The following is a 20,597-nucleotide window of genomic DNA, read 5'->3' as shown; positions in this document are numbered from 1 at the left end:
CTTCCCAAAAAAAGGAAACTACCACAAAAAAACAAGAGTGCCGATATGATCCAGACAACTAATTTGCCAGCGTATTCTTGTTAGTTGTTTTTATTCTCGTACATATCCATAAAAAGCACCCGCAAACCATCGTTTCATATTTCCGGATCAATTCTATTTATTTTCAGGAAGCACGGTGGCCCCAGAGCACCTGATAACGATGTCAGAAGCGGAGCCCAAGCAGTAAAAACCAGAGTACAGCTAATATTTTGGGTGAGCCATTATAGCTTTAATGGATTACAGACTCGCCTCGCCTGGCCGCGACACGCCGTTCACTCAGGTTTGGCTGCCTCCCACATCGCCTTTACTTTCTGTCCGTCTTCCCGAACAAAGGATAATTACTCAGAGACATGGCTGATCCGAGGAAGCAATTATTATTATCTGGAGTAAAACGTACGGTCCAAGGGAGGGGGGGGGAGTAGGAGCTGCTTCCCAGCCGTGCTCTAAACTGTCTGTTCCCACGCCGCTCATTTTGCCTTGAAGAAAATGGTAACATTGTCTGCTCTGTAAATTCCATTGGCTTACACTGGTAATAGAATTAGACAGATTCAAAGGCCATTACGTCGTATGGGTAACAGAAGTCGGTAAAAGCCAGAGAGGGGAGGAGGTGCAGAACTAATACTTCCAAGGTAAGTACAGGATTGTAAAACGAGGCTTGCTAACGCTATACAGCTCACAGGGGAGTGTGTGAGCGAAATCTCTGACCTCTGCTAACGATCCTCCGCTAAAAAGTTCTGAGGGGTGGTTTGTGGCTCACTGAGCTAAGCCTCGGTTTTGTGATCGGAATGTCATCAGTTCGATGCTCATGATCAGCAGCGTAGCAGCATCCCCCTTGGGCCCTTAAGCCCTCCCCAAACAAATGCTTCAGGCTGACTATGGATGGTCTAGCCTACACTCTGCCCCCATGATTTGTTCTCAGAAATATATACATGTCATTTTTTTTAAAGGACACCAAGATGGTATATGTGAAATCTAACACATTCCAAAATATCTGTTCTCGTACTTATTCAAATGGCAAATAAAGCGTCTCATCGTGTCACCTTCCGGCTTTTTGCTACCGCAGGCAACGGTCTGGTCAACCGCAGAGAATGTGGTAGAAAGAGGAAGATGATTCAGAGATGCATGCAACGACACGCAGATGAACATACGGAAATTTGGTATGTGCTAAAGGATTGTAACATGTCATAGGACATGTTCTATTGTACGGGCACCTCGATGATATACAAAATGTCACAACGATGTCAATATTAACAACCAAAGACACTTTTTGGAGGGAAAAATATGTTGTTTCACATCATCATCATCACCACCTTTTTCAGGATTATACACATCCAGTGGAAATGTGGCTGCCATCATAATGCAGGAGAGAGGGGGGGGGGGCATTAATGACGTACCACATGAATGTTAGCCCCGGGTTTCAGCTGATGCCAGGAAACATCGATGCATATTCAAGCGAAGCCTGCGAGTGTCTGCAGTCTCAGGCTGCCACTCCTGGATGCTTTCTGGCTAAGTGCAGATGTGTGGGGAGGCTGATAAACACAGGCTCTGAGAAGGGCTGACGGTGATGGATCTCACTGACAGGACGCCCTGCACACACACACACACACACACACCCTAAAACAAGAGTCCGCTGCCTCAGCTGTGAATTGTCTTTCCACAGCATTTCTGGAAAGTTCCTCATAAAACGGAGATGTTGACAGGCAGGCAGAGACACACTTTCTGGATTCATACCGAGTAACATAAAAGCTCAACTTGCCTAAAACCACAACTTGGAAGCCATTTGTTATAATTTAGTAATCGTCGCCAAAACCAAGTTTGGCCAATAGGCAAGTTCCACCGTAGAGAAAAACCCATCAGCCATTATTTTAATGGGCTTTTATTTTAACAAAGGCAGGGGTACGCTCTGGACACGATGCCAGCCTTTCACTACTTATCCTGCAGTGAAACCATATGTGTGACATGTACCTTTCTTCCATTTCCAGTATTACGTGGTATATTTACTTATTCATGAGATGGTTTTATCCAAAGTGACGTACAAGCAAGAAAGCAGGGCAGTTGGAGTTAAGGGCCACATTCAGGGGCCCAACAGTGAAATCACCTGGCTGTCCATGGGATTTGAACCAACAACCTTCCACGCCATTTTTAATCCACTGGGCATTACACCGGCCCCCTGGCGGTAGCATAACACCATGTTGCGGTTACCGTGGGCGACCCGCATCCACCGGTACTAGGATCACAGACCAGAGGGACCATCCGTCCTCTGCTACTTACAGCTGTGGTGCCAATCTCATCACTGTATGTCTCAAGTAATCACTCTTCAGGACTGGGGTCTCTTACAGCCTGCTCTCTCTTCCCCCCTCCCCCCCCCCCCCCCACTCACAGACCAGTCACAATACCTCCATCACTCTTCCTTTCTATTGCAATCCCTCAGTCACCGGAAGCCTCTGTGATGACCAGGACTGTAAGGAGCAAAATCTTATCTTCCTACTCGTCCCAAGAAGAAATAAATATTGGGAAGAGGGAACAGCTTTAGTCCCGGAGAATCCACAAAAGCAGGCCGCTATCTCTACTGTTAGCAGTGCTTTGTCAGCTGTGGTTCCATAGCCCCCGCTCCCCCCTCCCCCATTCAGACTTCTAACAATGTGAAGTGTGTTGCGCCCGGGTCTCGTCACTGGGCCACGCACGGCTGCTCTCTGGCTCCTCTCACAGGAATAATCAGGAACTCCAAGCATCTAATCGCATCACAGAATACCAGTCACACAACGAGGTGTAACTGCAGTGTCATTGTACATTAAATCTGAAAACAATCGTTTATATTTATTATAAAAACGTTGCATATTTCGAACTTGCATGTCGGAATGCCACATGCACAGCCCGATTCACTCTCTCCCGGAAGTTAAACAGCACCTAGCTGACAGAAAGGAAGAGAGTTGATGTTATCACACAGCTAATGTTTTTTCCCCGATTAATGTGACGTCGCGTTTGCCTGCCCTCGACAAACTGCAACATGCGAAATGTTTCCGTGCTGCATCGGAAATGGCAAATTGTTTTTGCTGAGAAAAATGGGGCGACACAAACCCATCGCATTAACGATTGCTGGGATCATTTTTAATCAAAATAGGTGCCCTGGAAGTAGTGGTTTATAGTGTTCTGCAACCATTGTTTTCATCTCTGTTATCGTATGTAGAGGTTCAGGCTTTACAGCTTTACTTTAATGTTGTAATTAATTAAATTGGAAAAGTTGAATTTACTAACTCATTTTTAGTTATTCATAAAAAGAATAGCCATGATTTGTATGCAAATCCCCTTTAAGGGCCTGCAACCAGAGTGGGTCCTCAGTTCCGCAACATGTAAAAGAAAAAACAAAGCGATTAAAATAATGCTACATGAACCATATCTCTGGAGTTTCCTCAGGAGCCCCCTAGAGGCAGCAGAGTGAGTCGCAGACCAGGCATCCGTCTGAATCTCACCCGCGTCGTGATTGGCTGGCACCCTGGGCAAGGCTTGCATAAACTGACACGGCTCTCGCCCCTGTTCTCGCAGACATAAGGGCCCCGCTCGTCCCTGAGTCATCCCCGGCCAATCAGAGTGGAGTTGGCGCCACTGCAGGCTGTTAATGCGCGCGTCGCATTTAACCCAGAGTACATCTCACCGTGGGCCACAAAACAGTCACGGCTATTTTTGCGAGGCTGACAAAAACGAGGTTTTATACCTACTGACCGTAAAAGGGGGAAGGTGGCGTTGCCTGATGGGCTGTGCCGTGTCATGTGACGCAAACATCTTGGGGGTGGGGGCATGTACGACAACTTTGACAGAAATGGACAGGCTCATGCTTTCAGCTTTCACTGGAAAACCAGTGACGACATCATGTTATAGCTGTGGGGCTCCCTAAACAGCACTGAAAAGCCTCCTGGGAAAAGCTGTAGGACTATCAAGGGGCTATTAAGGTAAACACACCCTAACCATTTGGCACCAGTGGATTCAAAATCACAACACCTTTGAAATATGATGAAAAGAGTCAGCACTGCACCTTTGATATGAGTGTGCGACACAATCCACCAATCATGTAAGCCATGAGAAGTCACATGTTTTACTGACAAGGACAAAACAGGCAAAATAGGATTTTTTGGTGCGCACTACATACAGTTAGCATGTCAGAAAACGGTGGATTTACTACTAATACAGCCCCAAAATGATGTTCTTACAAACTGGTAAAGATGTTTATTGAGGCCCAGTGTCTATGCATTTCTGCAGCACACTGAGTAACCTGCAAGTGAGATAAGAGAAAAACCCGCCTGAGAAAGTTCCAGCAGTACATATATATTTTTTATTTGCAGGTGGCAGTGTGCTCTCAATATTGCACGGTTCCTAATATTTTTTATTAACAGGCTACACAAAGGAATGATGTTAATGTAGTTCTACAGCCCATTTAACACGGTGATTAGATAACCGAATTCCGTACTGTTTGATTTATGGACTTATGCCGTTCTTTAAACACATCTCTCATGTGAATGTACAAATGTCTGTTTTAAACAGGCTATTTGTAAAAATACATGTTGGTTTTGATTAAATAAGGGTTTAACTGGAAAGACCAAGCTGGTATTCACTACACTGACTGTTAAAAAGACATACAGTTTCTAATAACTTCAAAATGCTTCATTAAATACAAGATGCTATTTGGATTATGATGAAAGAAGTGTGTTATATTGTGTATATATTGTTATATGTCTATATAATATCTCTCCATTCTGGTTCTATGGTGTATTCTGCACTACAGCAAATCAAACAGTATTAATTTCCTGAGAAACACATAACTACGGACATAAACAAAATGCAACATACAATATTCTCAATTTAAACCCTGTTCCTGAAAATGCCTTTTTTAGATAAAGATAATGTTGTACATTTCAGTGTCAACTGTATACCATGTACAGCAATAACCACCCTTGAATTTCCTAAGCCTGTAACCACTGAATCAATGGGCAAAAGTCATTCTGCCATTCAGATCTATTATTTAGAGTTGAGAAGTAACTATTAAATCAGCGGTAATATCCCCAGGGAGACAGTTAATGTCACGTAATCGACAATATGCAGAGATCAATCTGACACTTTACTTACAGAATCCGGCTGCTATTCCCAGACTAAAGGAGCGGAACGGGGTCCAATCGGACCTCTCTACCTCTCATGCGAAACTCAGGCTGCATTTTAGGCCCTTGAGCTTCATCAGCTATTATACAATTAAATGCAGTTTTGCTTTGTGTCCAATCATGTTATTTAGAACCAGCGTGTAATAAATGAGAAAAGGATTGTGGGATTTGGAGGCAGAACCGAGCTCCCATGAAAAGAATTTTTTTTTTGTGAATTTAGTGATTAATTATCATTGTTGACATACCACAGCGGGTCGGCATGGTGGTGCAGTGGTTAGCACTGTTGTCTCACACCTCTGGGACCCGGGTTCAAGTCTCTGCCTGGATCACATGTGTGCAGAGTTTGCATGTTCTCCCCATGTTGTACTCCGGTTTCCCCCCACAGTCCAAAAACATGCTGAGGCTAATTGTAGTTACTAAATTGCCCGTAGGTGTGCATGTGTGAGTGAATGGTGTGTGAGTGTGCCCTGCGATGGGCTGGCCCCCCATCCAGGGTTGTTCCCTGCCTCGCGCCCATTGCTTCTGGGATAGGCTCCGGACCCCCCGCGCCCCAGTAGGATAAGCGGTTTGGAAAATGGATGGATGGACATACCACAGCACGCAGTGCACAATAACGAAATGTGTGCTCTGCATTTACCCCATATGTGCCAATGTGACATAGCAGGGGGCAGCTAATTCAGCATCCAGGGAGCAGTACCTTGCTCAGGGTACCTCAGTGGTGCCTTGCTGGTCAGGGATTCAAACCTGCAATCTTTGAATCACGAGTGCGCTTCCCTAACCATTAAGCCAGCACTGAAAGATTGTGCAAGCTCAGATTCATTAATCACATTACAGTCATGCATCCCAAAGATTGAGGTCAACCCCCCACATGAAAGCTATAAGAGTCACAGGTCTTCTCGAATCTTTGAGTCGGTGAAGGACACGCGTACAGGTGACAGCCGGAGAGATTAAGCCAGCCCATTCGGCATCCCATCTTGCAGGCTTTTGACTGCGGTCATCAGGCCGTGTCACTTCCTGTTAGTGGCCGATGGGCTGCAAACCGACTCAGGATCTTCGTGTTGATTGTCTTGTTTTAGTGTTTCCATCAGTATCGATTCCCTGATCCATGTCGGTGAGAGCCCTGTTTTCTCTGATGTCCCTGTTACTTAGGCTCGTTTCCGTCTCAAGGGAGATTCCCTCCCTCCTCAGGCTAGTCTGCAGGGTCCACTGGCAGCCATGCGTCACACGCCCCCCCCCCCCCCCCCAACTCCAAAAAGACACGTATCCCACTTCACACGGTCTCTGATGTGTCATTGACATTCCACTTCCCAACAGCTTGAGAAGCTCAACTCGTCAAGAAGCCCATCCAAGATAAACAATGCTGTAAATCGTAAAATGGGCCATTGTGAATAGTGAAGTCTTAACCCTGTTTAAGCTTTTACATGGAGAAGATGAATCCTTGGCTAGTGTCACACAAATGTTATCAACGATGCACGCTGTGGTTTAAGTAGGAAAAAAAAATCACTAGGAAAACATCACCTGACCTGTCCTCAGGGCGTGACATCAACTGAGATGCAGTTCATCAACTGCCAACATTTGGCATGAACAAGACTTAACAATATACAGCAAATTAACATTTAAATTAGTTTTTTCTTTAAGGGCTGTCAAACGCCAACAAATAGGGTCCCCTACACTGTGAGAAAACCAATTACAAAAGCCTCATGCAGTAACGCTACATACACTGCTGATGCCTATTGTAAAATCGAGCATGAACCCTATGAGAAAGCATTAGCTCATTGCTACAGAGGTGTTTTCGCTAGAAGGCTAACGAAGGATGGCTAACAAAACGCTGGAGAGGCTCGGACAGTATGCTGAGGACCTACAACTACAAGACCTAGAACACAGTTAATCAAGGTCAATCAAATTTAGGGTGACTGGCAAGACTGCTGTAAGATTGCATATATGTAGTAGATTTGCAGTGTGTTCTTCCGAAAGATATGCCAAAGGTCAGAACACTAATCAATGCATAGATGAATGCAACATATAATAGTGATCTCAGGAGCCCATTGGTGAAAAGGTTGTGGCCTGTGTCACGGGAAGGGGAGGTTTAAAGTCTCACTGCGTTCTACCCCAGAAGACAGCCATGTTTTCCACATGCCTACTCGGAGGCTAGCCTGACTCGAGTTGTCAAAATGGCTACTGCAACAGAAGCTGCACTATAGCAAGCTAATTTACTGGCGCTAGTCCCAAAAGCTGCCATGCGCGACATTTAGCGAAAGCATCGCAAAATGTCAAACAACTGCAGCTCAGCGGGTGAGAAGCTCAGGGCGAAACATGTCATTACTGCAACAGACCAGGTCGCGAGGCTAAACCCAAGCAGGGTTCTTCAACAAGGAAAAAGGAGAATCTGCAATTACTGCCAGACAAATGAAAATTTCAGTGGGGTACATCGCTTAGACTTCAAATGCGGCTATAAGTGTCAAATTGCCAATAATGATGGTAAGCGTGCATAACATGCCACAAGTGTGATGCAAATTTATACGTTACACAGTGTCCCAAAGCAGGAATGTGATGTCGCTATCATTTCTGGTATATCATTAATGACACCTTTGGACAGAGGCGCCCACATGTACATAGTGCTGACATTTGTATGCAATACTGCCAACTGGATGCTTAGATAGGCCAAGTAGATGGATCAGCTACATTTCTCGATGGATGTATTATTACACCTGTGTCACCCGAAGGCACGACAGTTCAGACAAAGCAGTGCTGTGTAACGCTCGGGAAGATTCTTAATTAGGACAACGCTTCCTGCAAGAACTTTCTCCAAGGAGGCTCCGTCGCCATACAATACAGACAACACCGCACAGCCTCACGCTCGTGATTACCCTCAGCCAGCTCGTTCGTCTGCTGCTGGTATGAAGTGCTGCCTGTCACAGCTCCTCGAGGGGCATACCATCTAGCTGTGTTTGCCTGGAGACCTTGACAGCCACAGAAGATCTTGCATGAGAGCGTGACGATCTCTTCTGAGCGTGGAGCATGGAACTTAGAAGAATGGCACGTGTACTTCAGAACACTTAAATAATTGACAATGCCACTACTGGCATCATAAACTGGACGTTGAAGTTCCAGAGACTACAGACGGTCAGATCAGCTTGCCTATTATCCACAAGAGACACGGCTTCACCCAGCAAACTCAAATAATGCAGCCGAAACTGTTCAAGGTTAGTGTCACACGACAGGGGTGTGAAGTCCTATTAAGATGAGAATGAAAACAAGCTTTTCTTCACAGAAGTCATTCCGCAACAACTTAAAGGAAGCTATTATGCCAGAAGAAGGGGAGACGTTCAAGGTCTTATGAAGACTTACATTCCACAACAAGTGGCAGGAAAAAACCATTGAAGGGCAGTATGGTTCCGCAGTGGATAGCACTGTTGGATCACACTGACTAGGTTGGGGCTATTAACCTCACCACTACCTGGTGTGCAACGTTGCACATGAATGTGCTATTTGAGCACCATTTATTGAACACGCTCATATTTTTAGTGAACTGTATGAGGTAGTTTTCAACTAATAAATACGACTGTCATTCAGTCTGGTGAACAACGCTCACACACCAGTAGCAATAATAGGCAAAAGAAACCTTTCGTGTTGTGATATAACATATGATGTATTACTATGCCTCAGAATTGTGCCGTGGAAAACTATTGCATGATAATCTTGATTTCTCGCGCGTTCCTTGTCTTCATCAACGTTGATATGCTCCAATGCACTAGTCTTGACACTAATGGTTTGGTTATATCAATAAAGTAAACTCCAAGAGTTTTTTAATGGTAGGTGATGCTGGTGATATTCGAACTGCTGAACAAAATTTAAGTTTGGATTCAGAGCAGCTCATAAAAAAGAAAAAAAAAATCAGAAGGCATGATCGTGAACTTGTGGACTATGAACGTGAATTTTAATCTGTGTGAACTGAGCTTTCACCTAGTCCTTGAGTGTGAACTTTCCTGCTCATGTCACGCGGTTTGTCTTCAGAGTACTACAGACGCTTCCCACATTCTGACGACATGCAGTTATGCTAATTGGTATTTCAAAATTGAAACTAACATCTCATCCAGGGTGGACCTCAACCTTGTAGGTTCCAGGTGACCCTGCCTAGGATAAGGGGTTGGAAGATGGATGACATTGTATGTTGTACTTAATAGCGTGTCTTAAGGCACAAAGCCTTTTCATCTAGCAGAGTAGATTGTACGATTATTCCAGACATAGAGTGGTAGTAAGCATGTAAAGGACCGTGTCTATTGTGCAGGGTAGAATTGTGAACCACAACCATAGTGAAAAATCGCCTAAGCAAACAACTGACACCATGAGTGGAAGAAGTTCTAGCAAGATATTTCTGGAGAACTTCAAGCATCACCAGATGTTTCTTATCGGGGTGACAGTGACTGCTACAAGCCCAGACAATGTGGCATGATTGCTTCATGGTGTGACAAGCCTGTTTATGGGATGGGCCTTATCGTAAGAGCTAACAGCAGCTAAGTGTCCACATTCCACATAAATAAAGAGGGAACATCGGAAAAGTCCTCCAGCTTCAAGAACAATTTAATGTGGTCTGTGTGCTTGGACACAAGAATGGAATCACATAGATCCACATCGCACCAAGTAGCATAAAGCACTCCTGCTGCTCGCATGATTAGAAGGCCACTCCTCTGGACAGGTTGTCCACTGGTTCCCTCGGAGATGTCACCTCCCATTGTGAAGCATCAATGAGCACCTGAGAATTCTGCGAGAAGTAATACGACAGGGACAATAAAAAAATAAAGGATTCCTCATTCAAAACTGGAGATAGCACCACAGTTATAAAAAGACATAGGGAAGACCAGGTGCAGTTTGTCTGGGCAACGTCGAACCGTAGCTCAGCCAGCTTGCTGAAATGCACGAGAGATCCTTCATACCAAACAGCCTCTGATAGAAAAGTTTAATGCCAAACCTGTGAAAACACAGCCAGATACAGCAAGCTAGAAACAATATGGTTTGCCAGACCGTGTGAAAAACACTGCTTATTGGTCTCTGTAGCCTTAGGGACATAGTTAAGAAAGATGATACGGTGATACTGTACACCGTTAACTACAATCACAACAGTCCTAAAATATAAAAGAGGGTCATCGTTCGAGTATTTTGGCAATTGTGGACAGCTAGTGGTTTAGTAGAGTAACGTTGCACACACATAAACATGTTGAGTTTCGAGGGTGTGGATTTGGGTATGGAAGATAAGAACATATCTCTACCAATAGCGGTTTGGGGCTGATTTGATCCCTATCGATGCTGAAGCCACAGCAACACCCACGTTGAGCTTACAAGTTGTGTCCTGCTTTGTCTTTCATTACAATAGTGTTCCACATTTTTTATGGAAATACAGTTTATTGAGCAAAAGGAAAACAGGAAAAACTGGAAGCAATTAGCGAACTTCACAGAAAAATTAATTTGCGCCTCTGACTGAGCTAAGCGTCGATGTCGATTAGATTCTTTAATTTCACTCGGCAAACTTCGGAATAAGTTTAGTTAATTGTCAATTGTTCGCACAGCTTTGCAGTGCAAACGTGATTTTTTTTCCGTCCCTTTATATGACAACAAAAGTACAGAATGTTTACACCAGGACACAAATTTACTTTAAACTGAGACTAGTTAAAAATAGGCTAATTAAAATTTAAATATTCATTACTGATTACGAACATCGACCCCCATGCTTCACTGTAATTGGCTCCGTGAGTCAGAGAAGGAGCTTCCACACAAAAATAATATAGCAACCATAGACCTGTACAAGAATTTTTTGCAACTACAGTCTGCCCGTTGTTACGGTAACCCCCGAAAGCTGGGGCTCCATCTGCTGTGCACAGTTAGCCTCGAGGTGACGGCATGTTTCCCGAGACAAACATCACACTACTTCCCTGTCCTGCGGGGTGGTGCTATAAATCCAGAATAACAATTATGATGAAGATGTGTGGCGAGGGGGTGAAATAAATAAAATAAGCATCGTCGTAATCACAGATGGAGCCAGGGGGCAGTTTAACAGCTGATTAACTGTTGAGTTTATTTTGTCCCATTGCATGCCGGAATTAAAGTGTACTTTATCGTCAGGCTGAAGGGGATGCGTCACATTACGGTTTCTGTAAATTTTTCCACCCCTGCGTGCTGCACGTCATTGGCAGATGGGAGGGGGGCACACCGATCTCACCTATTAGGGCGAATCTTGACGCATTCACTGCTCTGTTTGACTGGCGAATGCAATGTTACAGGACGCCGATGATAAAAGACTATGCCAGCACTGCATTAATGTTCACATCTACGGAGGGTCGGCCTTTGTCAGATTGGGGGCGTCGAACGAGGCTGAAAATGCACATGAAAGCGACGGGAGTACAAACAAGACCCCAACAAGTTGGGTGGGGGGGGGCTCTTCTAATTGGCACATTTCTAAAGGTCCTCGAAAACACAACAAACACTAGAATATCACACGATCCAGGCCATTAGCGCGAACGTGTACGGCCTTTGGCCGACAAAGTACGGCTCTGCCTTTTTCAGGTTCACAGCCTAAATGGGTCACATGTGATTTAATCTTCTTTATCCACCAGCCAAGAAATGTCTCAGTTTCTATTATCATCATTCACTTTGCAATTAATTGATTGGTAATTATAATTACACACATATTAATATCAGTTTGTACTATAGCTGGATCTCTGGTTATTTATACATATGGGATTTGTGCCAGTTATTTGTGGGATATTACACTTAAGCAGAAGCACAAAATCAATGATCAGGTATGAGCAATTTAAATTATTTCATCTCTAATAAATTGGTAACTACATCCATCCATTAGTTTTGCATACCAGCTATCCAGTATGGAATAACAGGGAGCTCTTAAATTATCCCAGGAAGCATGAGACCATGAAGCAGGGAAACACCCCAAATGGAATAGCAAAGTGCATGATTGTTTGATTTTAAGTAATGGATCCTGTGTGACTGTAGCCATCAAGTCCTGATACAGTTCAGAATGTGCATGTTTAAAACATGAACGGTTAAGGTACCAAATTAATGCAAGTACAAAGGAACCCTACCGTGCAGGAAGCTAATTAGGATCAAATCACATCCATCTGAGTAAGACATATTCTATGGAGGATACAAATTCATTGTGCCCATATTCAAGATTTGAAACCAAAACTTCATTAGTACTCTACACTCGCTGGGTATCTCCAAGCCACGCAAGGCAGAAAGTCTTGACTGCAGCAAGCAGCCTTTTAGTTTTCACTGATCAGTATCCTAATGTCTAATAACACTTTTCACTAACTGGTACCTTATTATTAAAAGAATGAAATTAATAGGTAAGCCGCGTTTTACGTATGTAAACATTCAAATCCATGTTTGTGTAATGAACAAGTGCGATGGAAAAATATTTTTCAACAGAGTATTAGTCATACAATCTTTGACACTGAAAGGGAACAGCATATAAAAATCATTAACACCACACTCACAAGTAGTTTAATTAAGAAAGAAATCATGTCCCTTATCTGGTGCAATTATTTTGTAAAACGTTACATGAAGCAATTTATTTCAATACCTTTTCTGTCGCTCTTTTATTATAGCAGATCATTTAAAGGGAGAAGCCGTGGAGACGTTATGCTTGAAATCTGACATTTAAAATGCCCGGTTAATGCATTTGGTCTCTGCATAATCTTGTACAGAGTGGACAGTGTTTTTTTTTTTTTTTTAATTCCTCCAAATGTGTAAAAGTGCTTCAGCAGGAAAAACATCAGGCAAACACAGCAGGAGTTAATATCGTCTAACTGCCCATCCATCCTTAAGGTCACAGTGCCCTATAACTTCTAAAAAAAAATGCTACTCAATCCCCACACCATTCAGAACTTCCCCAGTCGGGTCCCTTATTTTATATATATTGCAATTACTGGGCCATTCAGGTTAGGCACCAACCACACTCGAGCAAACTGTATCCTTCGCAGTCTAGAATCAGTGGCCTCCAGGGTACCAGCCTGCCTATTGAATCTCCTTTCTTTCCCACAGCAGTATCATAGGCGACCCTGTTATGGGGGGGTCACTGAAGCAACGAACCTCTGAGCGACAACCATCCAGGTGTGACCCCCCCTGCAGGTTGAGAAGGTCCCGAGTGCTCGTTCACCGAAGGAGACCACAGCGCTGCAGCCGTTGCCAGAGAAACCGAATGCTATGGGGGGGGGGGGGGGGGGGGGGGGGGAGCCCAGCCTGCTGAGACAGGCGCCTGGAGGGAGCGTTGTGTACCATAATCCGCGGTAATCTGCTGTAATGCTCTCCCTAGACTTTTAACCTTTAATGACTCTGCTTCAGCTCAAAATATACGACCGGACGGAACCATATTAAAAGCAGAACATCCAGCAAAATGTTTACGACAGAGATTTACCCTTTAATAAAAAGATTTTTAAGAAGTGACCTTATCAACTGTTATTTATCAACTTCTTTCTCTTCTGCTTTAGCCTCACTATCCAGTAGTAAAAATGCAATTGCCTAAAGAGCGGAGCTAATTATAGACATGATCACATTTTCATCAGCCAGACTTATTCTCGTAACGGAATCTGTCTGTTAACAAAGGCAGGTGTCAAGGAACAGACTTGTGTTTAGGCAAAGCAGTTGTTAGTATTCACTCCTTGGCAGAATGACTCTTAAATTTTGTATATGTTGCAGAGTAGCCAACTGAGCATAATACTGTGGACTTTACAGAGTTACAACAACCCTAAGGGCTTCCAACATGACAAATTAAGATTCTCTTAAGTCTGACGCATTTTTAACTGCTTTTCAAACCTTTAACGGATATTTAATGGCTAGCAAACTAGTTTCAGACAGAAATATATTTACACAATAGGGATTTAAACGATCGACTATCCTGGACTTTTCAGTAGTGTGACAAAGGTGTTAATACTGTATGATGGAAAATATGAGGACTTTCCCTTTATTTATCGAAGTACATGAAATTTATGGATGTCAGACTAGAATATCAGCATTACTTTGCCTGTATTTTTAGAACATTGTTATTTAGGAGTCAGGAAAAGAGAGAAAGGTAATTTCCAACAGAGGAAGATAAGAAAAAGAACTTCCAACAATATCTGGAGATTTTCCATATTCAGCTTATATATTGGTAATCTTTCATTTTATGTCAGCGTTTACTAAACTGAAGATAAAAGGATGATAATGAGCTGCTAGAAGAAATGATAATCGATGGATCACCATCAACATCGTTACAATATTGGCATTTATAGACGCAAAACTAAAATGAGGTCAGTTCTCACGTATTCATCTCCTGACGATGGGACACAACAGGAAGCAAGCAAGATGTGGTTTGCCTGTAGGTTCATTTTCTGTTTGGCCATTAGGTGAATCTTCAGCTGGGAATCCATTGCCCTAGACACTGTAGCACGGTACATTCCCCTGCAACAGTATTTCTCAAACTGCTTCTTGGAGACCCAAAGACGGTTCGCATTTTTGCTCCTTCCCAGCTCCCAGTAAGTAGCAAAAATGTGGACTGTCTGGGACCGGTTTGAGAAACACTGCACTACAGCAAAGGGATGAATATGCCAAACTGTGCGGTGAGAGAGAGAGCCTGGTGATGCTTCACACACAAGTACGACCCACTGGTCCACCTCTCAGTCGAATGCCATTTGGAGACATGCTTTATATTTGCATGAGTGAAAATTCAGACCTAGACCACTGACTATATTTAGTTGCAAGCATATTCTCATTTTCTTTTCCTTTTAATGTATGACAAGTAGAACAGAGAGGACATTGAAAACAAGACAATTACCTTAGAAATAGCTAGATCATTAGCGAAAGGCAAGAGCTGAAACCATATATATTATGTTTGTGGGAAGGCTCAATAGATAGCCCTGCAACTTCACCCCTACGGGGTTGTGGGTTCAAGTCCCACATCTACTCTGGTCCCCCCAATCTACAGACAAACAGTTAGTCTATGAGGCATCTCTGAATAGTGTATGTGCCATGCATCGTACTACTCTTTCAGCCAGCATGTACCCCCGCCTGGTGCAGCCTGGGATGGGGTCCAATCCCCTGCAACCTTGTCCAGAACAAGCACCTGGAAGATGGATGCATAGATAATTACTCAGAGTAAACAAAGAATTACCATTTTTAGAGCTGAACTGATGATTCCTGGACCTTGTATAAACATCTTACGCACAGTTAATTATTAGGTTATTTGTTATTTTTTTTGCCAGTGTCCTTAACCTTGAGATCTATTTAACCACCCATTTTCAATAACCACTTTATTGAAATAAAAACGTCAAAAAACAGGGTTGTTTTGTCGCATTTCTCCCTGAAATCAAGGCCTACGTTGACAATCTTCGAAAGGGACAACAGCAGCATAAATACAATATGTATTCATACTTGTGTTCGCTGCAAGATGGATTCTGCAATGAGTCAGTAAGTGATTTAAAAAAAAAAAAAAACTGTTTTCAACTCAAAACATAAATGGAACGTGAACATGAAATTGCATTAGAGGAATCGAGAGGAGTGTACGTGAAAATATTACATACAATTATTAGCCATGTCATTTTCTACCATCTGAACAGACCAGGCAGTACCAGTTATAATTATGAATTGTGTTTTTGTTTCGATGCCCCTACACTCAGCAGAAAGTTCTCTGCCACAGTAAATATCAAAACTTGCATCCCAGAAGCACGATCTTACCTATGTAATGTGATCTTCAAGCAGCGTTAACTCAAAAATTTAACAGACATCTGCATTTCTTACTGGCTTTATAAAACGCGATTTGCAGTACGTGAGGCTCCGTAAAGATTAACTAGGAAGTTGTGTGTCCAAAGAGAACCGGTCTACCATTCATTACAGCAGTCCACTGGGATAATTACATCTCCTTTATGCTGATTACCACAGTAGGTGAGATTTACTTCTACATCTTAGCTACGCAAGCATTAATAATCTATAATAATGAGATATAAGGAATTGCGACAGAAAGTCATTTTTCTAGGAATGATTGTGAAAGAACTCACACCTCTGGCCAACTTACACCACACACCTTATTTGTGACCAATTAATTACTGGCAGATGCAGCCACTGACTCAAAAACACAACACGTTAAGTCAGATATAGCTTTCAGAGCTGAAACACAGGATCAACATTAGAATGAAAAGGGTTGGATGAGAACAGAAATAAGAAACAAGTCTGTCAACAACGGAGGCCTACGGAAGATTAAAAGTAGGTGCAGTGCAAGCATCAGTATTGCACATTGGAGAAAGTGATGCGTTAGTACCAATAATTGCACGATGTAATGCAGCACATCGGCAAGCTCTCAATTGTGTAGAAGGTTGAGATGATGCTGGTGTTCATGCCAAACTTCTTCAACCTGCTCAGGAATTAGAGCCACTGACGAGCTTTCCTGACCGCAGTGTCTGTGTATGTTGGCCAGGAGAGGTCGTCTGTGATGTTTACACTGAGGAACTTCTGACCCTTCTGACCTCAGCATCGCTGAACCGGGGTATCCCTCCTTACTGTTAAAAGTCCATCAGCAAATGGACGTCCCCGGTCCGAGATCATCGAGTTTGGAGGCGAGTTTAGAAGGCATGATGCTATTGAATGCGAAACCGTAATCGATAAATAGCATTCTCACAAATGTATTCCTTTTCTCCAGGTGGGTGAGGGTGGTATGTGTCACCAAGGCGATGGCGTCCTTCGTGGCTCTGTTTGATCTGTAAGCAAACTGAAGAGGATCTAAGGAGTCAGGAGCAGATGTGAATTTTCACCAGTCGCTCAAAACACTTCATGATGACTGGCGTCAGTCATTCAAACATGTGACCACTGCTTTCTTGGGGACAGAAATGATGATGAATTGACCTTCGTTAGAGCACAATGAAACTCTGTAATGCATGCCTTTAACCATTTATTCCTACATATTGACCTTTCTGTCCAGTTAATGTGTTTTACTTACCCTCACTGGTCCTTGTATACCCAGGACATATATACATGCGTATTGCCATTCCCGTCCATCCATCCATTTCCCAACCCGCTTATCCTACTGGGTCGCGGAGGGTCTGGAGCCTATCTCAGAAGCAATGGTCACGAGGCAGGGAACAACCCAGGACGGGGGGCCAGCCCATCACAGGGCACACTCACACACCATTCAGTCACACATGCACACCTATGGGCAATTTAGTAACTCCAAATAGCCTCAGCATGTCTTTGGACTGTGGGGGGAAACCGGAGTACCCGGAGGAAACCCCACGACGACATGGGGAGAACACGCAAACTCCACACACATGTAAACCAGGCGGGGACTCGAACCCGGGTCCCAGTGGTGTGACTGTACCACTGCATCACCATGCCACCCCCATTCCTAGCCATTAACACTAAAATAGCCACATTTACTAATTTCCAAAAGTCCTGTATATTCTGCTCCCTGAATGCTTGACACCACTGTGCAAGTTCCCTTGGTCTCCAAAGCATGTTCACGTCACATGTCATCGTCTGACACATGAACATAGAGCAGAGCTGTATGAGACGCAACGTACACTAACCGGTTTGTGTGGTGATGCAAGATTCCATTCTAATTTTATGAACTGAATGCCACTCGCTGTTTAGATGTAGCCTATGGGTTGGACTAATGGCCACTGGCAGGCATCTTGGCTAAAGTAGCACAGCCAGAAACAGCCTGTTATCACTCCCTAAGAGTAAGATTAGCTGTCCTGGAAGCAACCATGCAATGTGAATGTGCCAAAACTTGGCAGTAGAATAGCCCCTTCTTTGGAGACACTTAGGTTTGAGAACAATTAATCCAGATTAGAAATGGAGCCTTAATGAGACCATGTCCTTGAATGAATCTGGATCAGGTGGATGTTGGATGTTGTTAAGGTAACTTCAGCTTTGTTTTTTGGCTGGGGACCTAAAGCTTAACTAATCACCTAAACATTCCTTAATTAAGCGTTAAATAATGTAGAGGGAAACCTGCGCTAAATTGTAAATAGCTAGATTAGTGCCTGTTAATCGTGTCTTGTACTAAACCGTTTAAATGATTAATTCTGCGTAAGGGTAATAATTAGCGCTGCCCCGGTTAGTGAAGATATATAGATAAAAACAGGTGCATTCGAAAAACATCGGAGATGCCCAGTGTGGGGTTTAGGAGCAATACTTTCATTATGAACCTGCTCGGGGTTTTAAGAGAGATGAAGGCTTTATAAAGCTATACAACTATTATAAATAAAACCACTAATCCCCGAGCTAAACGCAGTCTTGGGGCTTTAAGACATTTTGCCGCCTCTCTATACATATTCATCTGCATTGTGGAGGATGAGGCAGCCAGATTATTCACAATTAATGGATTTTGTGGTTGTAAAACATGATTATCCTACACGCAGTGTTGGCAGTGGTTACCAGTGGATTTAATAGCAGTGAATCTGAAAACGTAAGTACTACTGCATTCAGTAGTTAACAGTTTTAAACGTATGGTGCAAGAGCTTGTACACCAAGGTCAGTTTTTTACAAGATTTGCCAAAAAAAAATAATTAAATGTACGAGATGACAACCCATGCAGCCACCACCATTAAACAGCACATCCACAGAGTCCTCAAGCAGCTGAACAGCAAGTTGTACTTTTGGTCAATCGCAATCACGAATAAAAGCAGAACACGCACATTGCCTATTCCCGTGTTTAAGATGTCCTTTTTGTAATTCAATTGCAGTGTATATGCACCCATATTGAGCATTAAATAGGGGGGGAAGCATTAATCCGCATGAATACAAGTGTAATCTAAAAGGAAGAGAAAAAGAGAGATTGTCGCACACATCACATTGTGTTTGCATTCACGTCCAGAGAGACATACATAATAAAGTGGTGCAAGAACTCGACTATTTATAACAGGGAGGCAGAACTAGCAGCAAGAAGAGTGTATGGTGCTTGTCCAAGCAGGAGGCCAGCGTAGGGGAACCGGGTAAAAATATCAATGGAAGCAGAGAGCAAATAGCCTGCCGATGGTAATTCTTCAGCCCGGCATCTGAAATCTCCATTAATTTCTCAAGTGCGAGACTACTCAGTCGCTTATAATGAAGACTGTGACCATAGCAACGGGGAGCCTTTACCTCAGAGCCGCAGAAGTCGCGCCTATGCGCCTGTACCCTGTTCGGTTAACTTCTCCATTAACGCTTTCGGGCTCCATATTGCAGCGACGCATGACGTCAGCGGTGCGCTTATCCAAAACGTTGACTTTCCTTCGCGAAGAAAAAAGCAGGACCCTTCTCAATGGGCTTCGTCGCTGTATCCTGCGTAGCATGTCGAGTTTGGGTCTCAATAAACCACAATGGAGATAAACTGTGGAGGCTCGCATGATAATTTCATTAAAATCAGATATCTATTCATATTCAAAGTAATAAAAATCTACATACGCAATTGATAGAGGACACATGATAAGTGTAAGGCTTGGGTGACTGGATTATAGAACTAATGTGTTTTTATAGGCGTGGAAAATACAGAAGATGCGATAACTGGTTTTGGGAATGCAGCAGTCATTAAGGGGTGACTGTCCCATGCTGCAGGTATTTCCTGTACTATTTAAAAACCAGATGGAACCCATTGCTGCATTGATTGCTGAGCTCACTGTGGCTCGATTTGATTAATCTATAAAGAGAACAATGGGAAGTGACGGCCACAGAGAATTTAAACGTGTAGCAGGACAAAGACAAAGATTCCATTGTGGCTATCCTTCCATGATTGATATTTTTTAAATCGGCTTTATTTACCACTGCCCTTAAAAATTGAACAATAAGTGCTTTCCATCTTGTCAAGAGAGGGCGCTGTTTACAGTGTACGTGCGTATCATTTTAAACATCCGTGTCTCACAGTTGAAACACCTTACACCAGGGTTGGGTGATCTTATCCGCAAAGGGCCGGTGTGTATACAGGATTTAGGGGTAACCTTTAGGTCAGCTGTTCAAACCCAGGTGTGAGGACTCTTCAGCCAATCAGTGCTCTAATTAGTAATCTAATTAGGGAATTGCAATGAGAACTTGCACACACAGCAGCCTTTTGTGGATAGGGTTTTCCATCCCTGACTTACACAGATGACAGTCTACATTAAATGAGTGTATGCTCTAGTTACTAGTCAGTGGTGCAGCGCACTGTAGGCCTAACTGCAGATGCAGCTGAACGTTTTCTGGAGACTAAGAGGTGTTGGTCACTGCTCTGAATGGGACCTGCGCCGTTCGCTTTAGTTTCGTTATAATATCAAAATGTGCAGCTAACTATTTAACGACTTTCTATACGCCCGGAGACATGAAGCGACACAGAACTGACAAGCAATCCTCAAATGCCACTGCAACGCGATTATCGGTGTAAACAGTCTGAAATATTCATATTAAGCTGTGCATCTTGTTAAT

At 43.3% G+C, this 20,597-nt stretch overlaps 2 long non-coding RNA genes across 2 annotated transcripts; one reads left to right on the top strand and one right to left on the bottom strand.

Moving 5' to 3' along the window:
* The first annotated feature begins 527 nt into the window (after positions 1-527).
* Positions 528-13,386, top strand: LOC125716056 (uncharacterized). Its single transcript, XR_007384249.1, has 3 exons — positions 528-668; positions 1,103-1,196; positions 13,239-13,386. It is a non-coding gene; the product is annotated as an uncharacterized LOC125716056 (long non-coding RNA).
* A 1,565-nt stretch (positions 13,387-14,951) lies between these two features.
* LOC125715849 (uncharacterized) lies at positions 14,952-19,639 on the bottom strand. The gene is made up of 3 exons (XR_007384208.1): positions 19,608-19,639; positions 19,305-19,484; positions 14,952-15,294 (listed from the first exon to the last, which is right to left on the bottom strand). It is a non-coding gene; the product is annotated as an uncharacterized LOC125715849 (long non-coding RNA).
* Between the last annotated feature and the right edge of the window lie 958 nt (positions 19,640-20,597).

The sequence above is a fragment of the Brienomyrus brachyistius genome, chromosome 20, assembly GCF_023856365.1.
Source record: "Brienomyrus brachyistius isolate T26 chromosome 20, BBRACH_0.4, whole genome shotgun sequence".
NCBI lineage: Eukaryota > Metazoa > Chordata > Actinopteri > Osteoglossiformes > Mormyridae > Brienomyrus > Brienomyrus brachyistius.
The sequence above is the reverse complement of the archived record's forward strand: the minus strand, read 5'-3'. Positions and strand labels throughout refer to the sequence as shown.